At 40.7% G+C, this 12,359-nt stretch overlaps 1 protein-coding gene across 1 annotated transcript in view; it reads left to right on the top strand.

The window, feature by feature from the left end:
* SWAP70 (switching B cell complex subunit SWAP70) overlaps window positions 1-12,359 on the top strand; it is an 86,445-nt gene that overhangs the window by 34,872 nt on the left and 39,214 nt on the right. The gene's annotated exons all lie outside the window — the stretch shown is intronic.

The following is a 12,359-nucleotide window of genomic DNA, read 5'->3' as shown; positions in this document are numbered from 1 at the left end:
TTTTAAAATGTTCTTTGTTTTAGTATTTCAATGTTTTAAAAGTTTTATAACTGGGGGAGGAAATATAGTAGTATTTTGAAAGTCCAAAATGAGCCACTAAATTTGGAGAGAAACTTATTCACAGAGGGAATGAGGATGTGATGAAACAGTGAGCCCTTGTTTATTATTGCTTAGCCACCTGGAGTGGAATTTTGCCAGTCCTGCAATTCAAGTAAAGCAGCCAAGGTTTCCATGGTTTGAGTTTAAATTGAGCAAAGATTAGTGCCTTGTTTGAAACTTGGTTGAAAAAAGAAATGCCAACAGTGACTGAAGAATGTTAACATAAAACTTAGAGATTATAATCAGTTATGCAGAGAAAATACGAAATAGTTATTAAACAGTCACAAGGTATACTGTCATGTATACGTACTGTCTCATTTGATCCTTATGTTAATTCTGTGAGGCAGAACTGGAATTATCCCCCATGACCTAAGGAGGAAATGGCTTAAGGTGGCCTAGCTAATAAGGGGTAGGTAGATTTTTGAACCTAAGCTATTTAACTTCACCACCAATGTTTCTTTAACTGTACTATTGAAGGATTAATTACTCCCTTTAGGAATTAAGTTTTTTCAAGTGTCTAATATTTGGATACATAGGGGAAATCTTGGTCGAAGGCAGGAAGGGGTAAAGTTGTTTAAAAGCCATTTTGATTACCTCAAAGTAGCGCAGCTTTCATCCAGTTTTCTTCTGTTCTGTCTCAAGTTGTTTTAAGGTGATTCTCTTGTCTTAGTGTGTGGTGTTCCTTAGTATTCATTTTGGTCAGTTTTTTCGTGTTTTTTTTTTCCCAGGTTGTTTTAGGGGTTTTCTGCCTTTGCCTGGGAGAATTATTCTGAGGAGGTTGGTACCAAGAGTTAAATTATTTTGAAACTTCCCAAAAAGTAATTTTTATGGTTGGGTTTTGTATTTACTTTGTTCTTTTACATCGATAGAATTAATTTTCAGCTTTCCTGAGACCTCAAATGATTAACCTGTCTGTTATTCCTTTACCAAGTATTTTCTCCTTCCAAATGTTAACTTTTGTTTTTTTGAGACGAAGTCTCACTCTTGTTCCCCAGGCTGGAGTGCGATGGCGTGATCTTGGCTCGCTGCAACCTCTGCCTCCTGAGTTCAAGCGATTTTCCTGCCTTAGCCTCCTGAGTAGCTGGGATTACGGGCGCATGCCAGCACGTCCGGCTTGTTTTTGTATTTTTAGTAGAGACGGGGTTTCACCGTGTTGGCCAGGCTGGTCTTGAACTCCTGACCTCAGGTGATCTGCCCGCCTCAGCCTCCCAAAGTGCTGGAATTATAGGTGTGAGCCACCACGCCTGGCCCCAAATGTTAAATTTTTAAATTCCTTCTTGGCTGGGCGTCGTAGGTTATGCCCATAATCTCAGCACTTTGGGAAGCTGAGGTAGGAGGATCACCTGAGCCCAGGAGTTCTAGAGCAGCCTGGACAACAAAGTAAGACCTTGTCTGTAAAAAAAAAAAAAACAAAAAAAACAAAAAATCCTTTTTTAGTAAAGGAATGTTCCTTAAACATCTAGAAAGAAACTTGTGGGTTTTTTTTTTTTTTGGGCAGAGAGACACTATTGCTGAATTATGTGACAGTGAATAATTGAAGAAAGTGGTATATTACTACCTTCTAGTTAGTACCAATAAAGTATGTAAAAAACTAGTTTTCCTTCAGCATATTTTGAAGGCAGTCTAATTCTTCCATGAGATTTAATGGCTGATTAGGCTTGCTAGTCCAGATCTTATCAGTTATTTTCTCTGATTCTCATATTAAGGCTTGGTTTGGGCTATATGATTAAAATCATTAATACATTGGCAGTATGCCAAGTTCCAGTTGGGGAATCTGGTGCTTTCCAACAGAAGCCTTTTTGTTTTTGTTTTTTTGGAAACATACACAAAAGAAAAACAGAGAAACATTTCAGTTCAGTATGTCTATCCTCTAGAGCCTAGCTGCCTCTGCATTCTGGTTTTCTAGTCTAACATTTATGCTTTTCCTCTTGGTGTACTTTCTTATTGTTCATATGTCACTTATAATTCTTGTATAAAGTGTTGTTTCAAGTTTCTTCTGTTAATTAAATGACTATCCCGTCAGCGCTGAAAGCACTTCAAATGTGTGCCTAACAACGTCATTTAATCGGAAGTGGTACTGTTCTTAAACACTCAAACCTGTGCTTTCGTGTGGTTCTTTTTGATTGCCCTTTAGCCTGTGTTATTTTTTCGTTCATTGTTGTTTGAAAGTTACATAGTGTGCATTTTCTTTGTTTTGTTTTGTTTTTTTGTTTTCTGAGATAAGGTCTTGCTCTGTTGCCCAGGCTGGAGTGCAGCAACATGATCGTGGCTCACTGCAACCTTGCCCTGCTGGTCTTGAGAGATCCTCCCACCTTAGCCTCCCAAGTAGCTTGGGGAGTAGCTGGAATTACAGGTGTGCACCACCATGCCTAGCTAATATTTAACTTTTTTTTTTGTAGAGATCTCACTATGTTGTCCAGGCTGGTCTTGAACTCCTGGGCTCAAGTGATCCTCTTGCCTTGTCCTCCCAGAGTGCTGGGATTATGGGTGTGAGCCACTGCACCTGACTGAAAGTTGCATAGTTTTAATTTGGTGCAATGACCAAGTTGGACTCTACATTTTCATTACATTTGTGAAACTATAGAGGACCATAAACTTTTGAGTAAATAAAGGGGTTTCATGCTAAGAAACATGAATGACTTTATACTGATGAATACTTTGGCCAACAATATGAGTCATGTGCTGTAAAGATATATTGTTTTTTAAAATAGTGGTTTTATTGAGATGTAAATCACATACCATACAATTAGTCTATTTAACATGTACCAGTTAGTGATTTTTTTGTTCATTCACTATAATCATTACCACAATTGATTTTAGAATATTTTCATCTCACTGCTGCCCCCAAAATCTCATACCCACTTAGCAATCACCCCCTCTCCCCTATAGCTCTACGCAAGTGCAAATCTACTTTCTGTCTGTATGTATTTGCCTATTCTGGACATACAATATTAGTAGAATCATACAATAGCCAGCCTTCTGTATCTGGTTTCTTTCACTTAGCATAATGTTTTCAAGGTTCATCTGCGTTGTATCCTGTAACAATACTTCATTCCTTTTTATGGCTGGAAAACATTCCGTTATGGATATACCATGTTTTGTTTACATATTCAGTTCATCAGTTGTTGGACATGTGGGTTGTTCACTTTAGTGCAACCATGTTGGCCTTTTCTCCGTACCTCAGATTACCAAGACCCTTCCTGCCTCAGAACCTTCAGACATGCTGCTTCCTGTGTTGTAAGGCCAACTCTGCCCATCAAATGCAGCGAATTTTTGTTCATCCTTTAGCTCTGGACTTGATTGTCACTTCCTCAGGGAGGTTTCTCCTGGTAGCACCCACCCTTCCCAGAGCTAACCAGCTCTCCTGTAATGTGTTTCCCACAGCAGCCTGTGCTTTTCCTCTATAGCACTTACTAGTGGTTGGGTTGTTGCTGTATTGTTTGGTATCTGATTCTCTCTCCAGAGTATAAGTTCTGTGACAGCAAGAACTGGTTCACTGTTATCCAGCTCTTAGCAGAGTAACTGATACCTCGTAAACACACACAATGATTTGAATGAATGAATGAGCAAATTAATACTGCAAACCAGGCAGAGGGGATACAAAGCTGAATAAGATAATTGCCTTTGATTTCAAAGAATTCATGATTTCATGTGAGTTGTAATAAAATATAGAACTGGGACTCAGGAAAGAGTTTGAGGTTAGAAATATATATGTAGTTATATGAGAAGAGTTATATGAGAAGAAGTACCATTTTACTTTCTCCATTTTCTTGGCTCTTGGACTTTTGCTCTGGTTTAAATGGTCTTATGAAAGTATAAAACCATTGAGATACAATTCACATAACATAAAACTTACCATTTTAAAGTGTACAGTAAAATGGTTGTGAGTGTATTTACTATGTTGTGTGGCCATCATCCCTATCCAAATTCTGGATTTCTGTTAATTTCCCAGTATGTTCTATAATATTTTAATAACAGGCATAATTCTGTTTACTGATATAGAGAGAGACCATATATATATTTATGGCCTTACTGTGTGTATATATGACCTCACTGTGCAAACACACTGGTCAATTTATCCAGCATCCAGTGCTTTGGAGCTGCTACCTGCTTCATATGCTTCTTGGGACCACGAGCCATGGCTGCATTAGGCAAGGAAAGAGAACCTCCATCTTCTCTCTCTTTTTTTTCTTTGAGATAGTCTTTCTGTGTTGCCCAGGCTGGAGTACAGTGGTATGATCTCAGCTCACTGCAACCTCCACTTCCCGGGTTCAAGTGATTCTCATGCCTCAGCCTCCCGAGTAGCTGAGATTACAGGTGTGAGCTACCACGCCTGGGTAATTTGTATTTTTAGTAGAGATGGGATTTCACCATGTTGGCCAGGCTGGTCTCGAACTCCTGGCCTCAAGTCATCTGCCTGCCTTGGCCTGCCAAAGCACTGAGATTACAGGCATGAACCACTGTGCCCTGCTGAATTAGATGCTAGAGTTCCCTGTATTCCCCTTTATTGGAGCATTTGCACGTAACTGTTAGTCTGTCTTCCTCCCTGCCCTAGAAGCTCCTTAGAGAGTACATATGTCTTATTTTATGTGGGAATCCTCCCATACCAGATGCTGACTGACCTGTAGTAGACAGGTAACACATATTTGCATATCCACAGACACACAGTAAAAGACAGGATCTAGAATAAGAGTTTTGAGCTGCAGTTCAGCTCAAAGACATATTGATGCAGACATTGCTACACTTTATACAAACAGCAAAGATGATCTTTTCTTTCCCCTTTGTACACAAATGGTTGATCTGTATACACTTGGTGATCTGTATACGCTGGTGATCTGTGTACACTTGGTGATCTGTATACATTGATCAGCACTTGTTTTTTTCCCCCATTTTGTCTTTTTATTTATTTTATGATATATATAAAAGAATATTTGTAGGATATATGAAAATTATAAAGCATAATAAAATGGACATCTGTGAACCTACCACTCATTTTGGGAAACACATCACTAATGTTGTTGCCTCAACCTCTTTGCTCTTCTCTTTTTTCATTTCCCTGCCTCCTCTCAAGAGGAAGCCACCATCCTGAATTTTATGTGCATTTTCCTGTCACATTAGAAAAAAGTTTTGTCATATATGTATATCTTAATGTATGACTAATTTTTACTCTGGAGTCATAAAAATAGGATCATGTTCTATATAGTATTTTGTGACTTGCGTTTTTCACTGGACATTGTATAATTCTTTGTGTTGTGTACCTTCATGTCATATCTTGGTGATATTTCACATTAACACATAAAGAACTCGTTTTTTTGTTGTTACAGCTGTGTATATGGTCAGTACATCATATAATTTAATAATAAATACTTTGCAGCATTTTTTTTCCTTTTTTTTCTTCATTTTTACCTATCTCCTACAGGAAGGAAGCGTTTTTCTTCTTTAGCAAGATTCTTTCACATATATTTCTTTATTCTTTTTTTTTTTTTTTTTTTTTTTTTTTTTTGAGGCGGAGTCTCGCTCTGTCACCCGGACTGGAGTGCAGTGGCCGGATCTCAGCTCACTGCAAGCTCCGCCTCCCGGGTTTACACCATTCTCCTGCCTCAGCCTCCCGAGTAGCTGGGACTACAGGCGCCCGCCACCTCGCCCGGCTAGTTTTTGTATTTTTAGTAGAGACGGGGTTTCACTGTGTTAGCCAGGATGGTCTCGATCTCCTGACCTCGTGATCCGCCCGTCTCGGCCTCCCAAAGTGCTGGGATTACAGGCTTGAGCCACCGCGCCCGGCCTATTTCTTTATTCTTGTACTTAGAACCTTGAAAACCATTTGGTATAATTTATGATATATGAAATTCTGGAAACCCAAGATTGAATTTCCTTATTTTGTTTGACATTATACCTTGTGTGAAAACACTTGATTACTAATGCTTTATGCACTATTTTCTATGAAAACTATGGATTTTGTACTTTAAAAAAACTGGTAAGAATATATAATGTAAATTTATCCTCTTAACAGTTTTAAGGGTATAGTACAGTATTTTTAATTGTATGCACATTGTTGTACAACAGATCTTTAGAACTTTTTTTATCTTGCATAACTGAAACTCTATACCTTTTGAACAACACATTTTTTCCTTCTCCCCCTGGTCCTGGCAATCACCATTCTACTATCTTTTTAAAGTGTGTTTGATTACTTTATTATAAGTAGAATCATGCTGTATTTGTCTTTTTTTGATTGGCTTATTTCACTTAACATGGTGTCCTTAGGGTTCTTCCCTATTGCAATGTATGACAGGATTTCCTTCTTTTTTTTAAGGCTGAATAATACTCCATTGTATGTATATAACACATTTTCTTTTTCTTCTTCTTCTTCTTCTTTTTCTTTTTCTTTTTTTTTTTTTGAGACAGAGTCTTGCCCTGTTGTCCAGGCTGGAGTGTAGTGGTGCAATCTTGGCTCACTGTAGCCCCCGCCTCTGGGGTTCAAGTGACTCTCTTGCCTCAGCCTCTCAAGTAGCTGGGATTACAGGTGCCTGCCACCGTGCCTGGCTAATTTTTGTATTTTTTGTAGAGACGAGGTCTCACCATGTTGGCCAGGCTGGTCTCGAACTCCTGACTTCAAGTGATCCACCTATCTTGGCCTCCCAAAGTGTTGGGATTACAGGCGTGAGCCACTGGGCCTGGCCCTCATTTTCTTTAAAAATTTTGTTTTGTTTTTTTTACTTTTTAAAACTTTTAATAGTTTTGGGGGAACAGGTGGTTTTGTTGTTATATAGATAAGCTATTTAGTGGTAACTTCTGAGATTTTGGTGCACCTGTCTCCCAAGAATTGTACACTGCACCCAATGTATATCACATTTTCTTTATTCATTCATCCTTGGATGGATATTTAGTTTGCTTCCACATCTTGGCTATTGTGAATTATGCTGTAGTGGGTATAGGTGTGCAAATGTCTCATTAAGGTCCTGTTTTCAGTTCTTTTGGATATATACCCAGAAGTGGGGTTGCTAGATCATATGGTTGTTCTATTTTTAACTTTTTGAGGAACTTCCACACTGTTTTCCATAGCAGCTGCACCATGTTACAACCCCACCAACAGTGTGCAAGGGTTTGGATTTCTCCACATCCTAACAATAACACTTGTTATTTTCTGTTTTTTTGATAGTGACCATTCTAACAGGTGTGAGGTGATATCACATTGTGTTTTGATTTGCATTTCCCCGATCATAAGTGATGTTGACCATCTTCGCATATGCTTGTTGGTCGTTTGTATGTCTTTGGAGACGTGTTGAATAATTTCTTTGTCCATTTTAAAATTCGCTTATTTGTTTTTCTGTTATTGAATTGTAGGAGTTCTTTATGTATTTTGTTCTAAAATCCTTGAACTGTTTTCCTACAGGCTATTTCTTAAAATTATGAAGCCCTTTGTGATTTGGTCTTATGTTTGCTTTTCCAGCTGTGTATCTAGCCACTTCCCCTCAGGAACCCTATTATTCACCACATAATCCACATAGAATCACTTCTTGTTCTCAGAGCAAGGCTATCAGCTTTTGTGCACATGTCATTTCTCCTGTGTGGCATATCTTCCACTTAGTGTTTTGTGGGGTGTGGATGGATAAGAGTTGGTGGTAGTGGCCTTGGAAATGTTCTGCATAGATGGCGTTCATCCCATAGATGGCCTCCACCTACTGAGTTCTACAAGCAATTTGGTATGGTGGGAAGAGCTGGCATTTGAGACAGAGTTGCGCTTTGTCACCCAGACTAGAGTGTGGATTTGTACAGTGACACGATGACAGCTCACTACAGCCGTGAATTTCTGGGCTCAAACGATACTCCCACCTCAGCCTCCTGACAAGCTAGGACTATAGGCACAAACCACCATACCCTACTAATTAAAAAATGTTTTTCTTTAGAGACAGAAGTCTCACTATGTTGCTCAGGCTGGATTTTTTTTTTCCTTCCTCAGACAGAGTCTCACTCTGTCGCCCAGGCTGGAGTGCAGCAGCACAGTCTTGCCTTTATTGCAGCCTCCACCTCCCAGGCTCAAGTGATCCTCGTGCCTCAGTCTCCTGAGTAGCTGGGGCTACAGGCACGTGCCAACATGCTCAGCTAATTAAAAAAAAAAACTTTTTTTTTAGAAATAAGATGTCACTATATTGCCCATATTGGTCTCGAGCTCCTGGTCTCAAGCAGTCTTCCCACCTCAGCCTCCCAAAGCATTGGAATTTTAGGCATGAGCCACCACACCCTGCTGAGCTTGAGTTTAAACTTTGGTTTTGATATTTACTAGCCATGTGAAGTTTGTAAATGTACAGTTGACCCTTGAACTCACACAGTTGAAAATCCAAGTATAACTTTTTTTTGAGACAGAGTCTCTCACTTTGTCATTTAGGCTGGAGTGTAGTGGTGCAATCTCCCTCCAACCTCAGCCTCCTGGGCAGCTAGGACCACGGATGCATGCCACCACTCCTGGCTGATTTTTTGAATTTTTGATAGAGATGGGCTTTCACCATGTTGCTCAGGCTGATCTCAAACTCCTGAACTCAAGCGATCCACCTGCCTTGGCCTCCCAAAGTGCTGGAATTACAGGCATGAGCCACTGTGCCTGGCCTCCAAGGATAGCTTTTGACTCCCCCAGAACTTATCTTCTTATAGCCTACTGTTGACTGGAAGGCTTACCAATAACATAAACAGTTGATTAGCACATATTTTAATGTAAAATGTATTATATACAGTTATTCTTATGATAAAGTAGGCTACAGAAAAAATGTTATTAAGAAGTTCATAAGGAAGAGAAAATATATTTACTATTCATTCAGTGGAAGCAGATCATCATAAAGGTCTTTTTTTGTTTTTGTTTTTGTTTTGAGACGGAGTCTTGCTTTGTCGCCCAGGCTGGAGTGCAGTGGTGCGATCTCCGCTCACTGCAAGCTCCGCCTCCCGGGTTCACGCCATTCTCCCGCCTCAGCCTCGGAGTAGCTGGGACTACAGGCGCCTGCCACCACGCCCGGCTAGTTTTTTGTATTTTTAGTAGAGACGGGGTTTCACCATGTTAGCCAGGATGGTCTCGATCTCCTGACCTTGTGATCCGCCCGTCTCGGCCTCCCAAAGTGCTGGGATTACAGGCTTGAGCCACCGCGCCCGGCCATAAAGGTCTTTGTCCTCATTGTCTTCTTATTGAGTAGGCTGAGGAAGAGGCAGAAGTTGTTGGTCTTGCTGTCTCAGTGGTGGCAAAGGCAGAAGAAAATCCAATCTACATTTAAGTGGACCCTCGAAGTTTAAACCTATGTTGTTCAAGGATGCTCAGAATAAGGATGGAACCTTTATTTTCTGATCTGTAAAACAGGGGCAGTAATTAACCTTATAGGACTAATACAAAATTTAAGCGAGAAATCACATATAAAATGCCTAGCATATAGTAAGTCTTCAAGGTGATAGTGATAAGCCAAAAAAGAAAAGCAGCAGCAATTGCTGCTTTTGCTGCTGCTGCTGCTTTCCCTCGATGGGATCAGTTGTGTTTGATGGGGCCATGGGAAATGGTGTTAGACTGAGGCAGAGTGCTAAAGGCAGAACACAAAGGAGCTCTTTCTGCTCCTGGAGGACTGGTTTGCCAACTACAAAATAAAGTTAGCGATCAGGTGAAACTTCTGCCTGCAGACGGTTGGTGACTTCTTTCATGTAGTAAACAAAATGCTTTGTTATATCTTTCTAAAAAGAAATGCTTTGGTGATATTATTCTGCTGCCCATGCCTGCCTCCTCTAGTACATTTTCTATGCTATTCCAGAATATGGCTTTTAAAAAAAATTATTTTCAAAGAAAAAAATTTTTTTTTTTTTTTTTTGAGAAAGTGTCTTGCCCTGTCTTCAAGGCTGGAGTGCAGTGGCGTGATCATGGCTCACTTCAGTCTTGACCTCCTGGGTGCAAGCAATCCTCCTGCCTCAGCTTCCTGAGTAGCTGGGACCACAGGCATGCACTATCGTGCTCAGCTAATTTTTTAAATTATTATTTGTAGATACAGGATCTCTCTGTGTTGCCCAGGCTGGTCTCAAACTCCTGGGCTCAAGCAGTCTTTATGCTTTGGCCTCCCAAAGTGCTGAAATTACATAGGCATGAGCCACTGTGCCTGGCCTATTTTTTATTTTTATTTTCTTAACATTGTTTATATTAATTTAAAAAATAAAGAGAGATGAGGTCTTGCGATATTGCCCAGGCTGGTCTCAAACTCCTAGCCTTAAGCAATTCTCTTGCATCAGCCTCCCCAGTGCTGGGACTACAGGAGTGAGGCACTGCACTGGTACACAATGTGGCTTTTAAAATGAAGAGTGTATCTGTTACTACCTTCAATTCTTTCAGTCCAGATAAAGGCCTAGCTCCTTAACATGATTGATAAATCTCTTAATGATCTGGTCTTCACCTACCTCACTGGCTCGTCTTTCACTGTGTCCCATGTAGTGGAACTTTACCTTTTGTGTGTGTGTATGTGTGTGTGTGTGTGTGTGTCTGTTTAGCATCTGAACTTTTTTCTTACATTTGGGAAATTCTACAGAGTTGTGGTGGGGAACAGGACCTGTCTCACACCTCAACATCTGGAAAGTTCAGGTACTGATTTTTTCCCTGCTCCTTGGCAGCTAAAGCACAGGAATGTGACCCAGGCTCAGCCAATAGAACTTCGAATCTGCAGTGAGTGACGCAGAAGATCATGGATGGGGCAGTGGTAGCAGTGGTAATAGTGAGAGTGCTCTCATGTTATACAGGCAGTGGTGTCTCCACCGGACTGTTCCCATGAGTGGCTCAGCTGCAGTTCTGGCTGCCTACCCTACCTTGATACCAGCCTAATTTCAGAGCCTAGATTTTTCTAGCCCTTGCATTAGATCTGTGAGGTTACCCATTGTTTTTCCAATAAATTCCACCCAAGGTGGTTTCTGTTACTTGCACTTATGAAGAGCCTTGATTATACCACCCTCCAGCACCAGGTGCCTCATTAAATACTCACAGTTCTTCCAAACTGACTATCCTCCACTTCGGGGCTTTCTCACATTCTCTTCTACCTGGAATACTCTTTATCCCATTCTTGATCTGTTTGACTCTTGATGCCCCTTGAGAACTCAGCTCTGTTGTCCTGGCAGTCTTTCTGCGAAGCTTTCCCCAGATCTCAAGATTGTGTTAGCTCCTCAGCGCTCCCACAAAATCCTCTGCTTATCTCTCTTGCAGTACTTCTCACACTCTGCTGTAATTGTCTTTACATTCCTTGGGAACAGGCCAGTATTATGTTGAGTATTTTTGTACTGTCTTTGGCAAATAATATGATCTAAATTTTATTTGTCAAATGAGTGAACAATTCTGTTGAATTATACACTGTTAAATTATACACAATTATATTAAAATTTATTTGCATATCTGTTTTCCCCAATAAACTGTGAACATTTTAAGAGCACAGACCTAGTTCTTCATCATTGTATCCTTAGTTTATAGCATAGTACTTGGCTCGTAGTAGATGCTGAGGGAACACTGGATACATGAACAAATGAATGAATGGCAGGATTGCCGTTTTAGAATTTCAGTTAAATAATTTTCCCCAAAAGAAGGTATCTTCTTCCTCTTCTTTTTTTTTTTTTTTTTTTTGAGATGGAGTTTCGCTCTTGTTGCCCAGGCTGGAGTGCAATGGCGCTATCTCAGCTCACTGCAGCCTCCGCCTTCCCAGGTTCAGGCATGCACCACCATGCCCGGCTAATTTTTGTATTTTCACTAGAGATGGGGTTTCTCCATGTTTGTCAGGTTGGTCTCAAACTCCTGACCTCGAGATTGAGACCATCCTGGCTAACGCGGTGAAACCCCCTCTCTACTAAAAAATACAAAAAACTAGCCGGGCGAGGTGGCGGGCACCTGTAGTCCCAGCTACTCGGGAGGCTGAGGCAGGAGAATGGCGTGAACCTGGGAGGCGGAGCTTGCAGTGAGCTGAGATCCGGCCACTGCACTCCAGCCCAGTAGACAGAGCGAGACTCCGTCTCAAAAAAAAAAAACTCCTGACCTCAGATGATCCGCCTGCCTCGGCCTCCCAAAGTGCTGGGATTACGGGCATGAGCCACCGTGCCCAGCCTCTTCTTTGACTGTATGTGTAAAGATAAGGTACCTGTACTTGGCTCATACTAAGTAATTGACATTCTCAGTTTCTTCTGTGTGCTAGGATTGGTAGTTTATTTATTAATAGGAAGATAGTGTATACACATGAAACAGTAACTATTTGAGAGGTCAGTGCTAGGATTGGTAG

Source organism: Trachypithecus francoisi, unplaced genomic scaffold (assembly GCF_009764315.1).
Source record: "Trachypithecus francoisi isolate TF-2019V2 unplaced genomic scaffold, Tfra_2.0 Lachesis_group8, whole genome shotgun sequence".
In the NCBI taxonomy this organism is placed as follows: domain Eukaryota; kingdom Metazoa; phylum Chordata; class Mammalia; order Primates; family Cercopithecidae; genus Trachypithecus; species Trachypithecus francoisi.
This window is presented reverse-complemented; position numbering and strand designations above follow the sequence as displayed.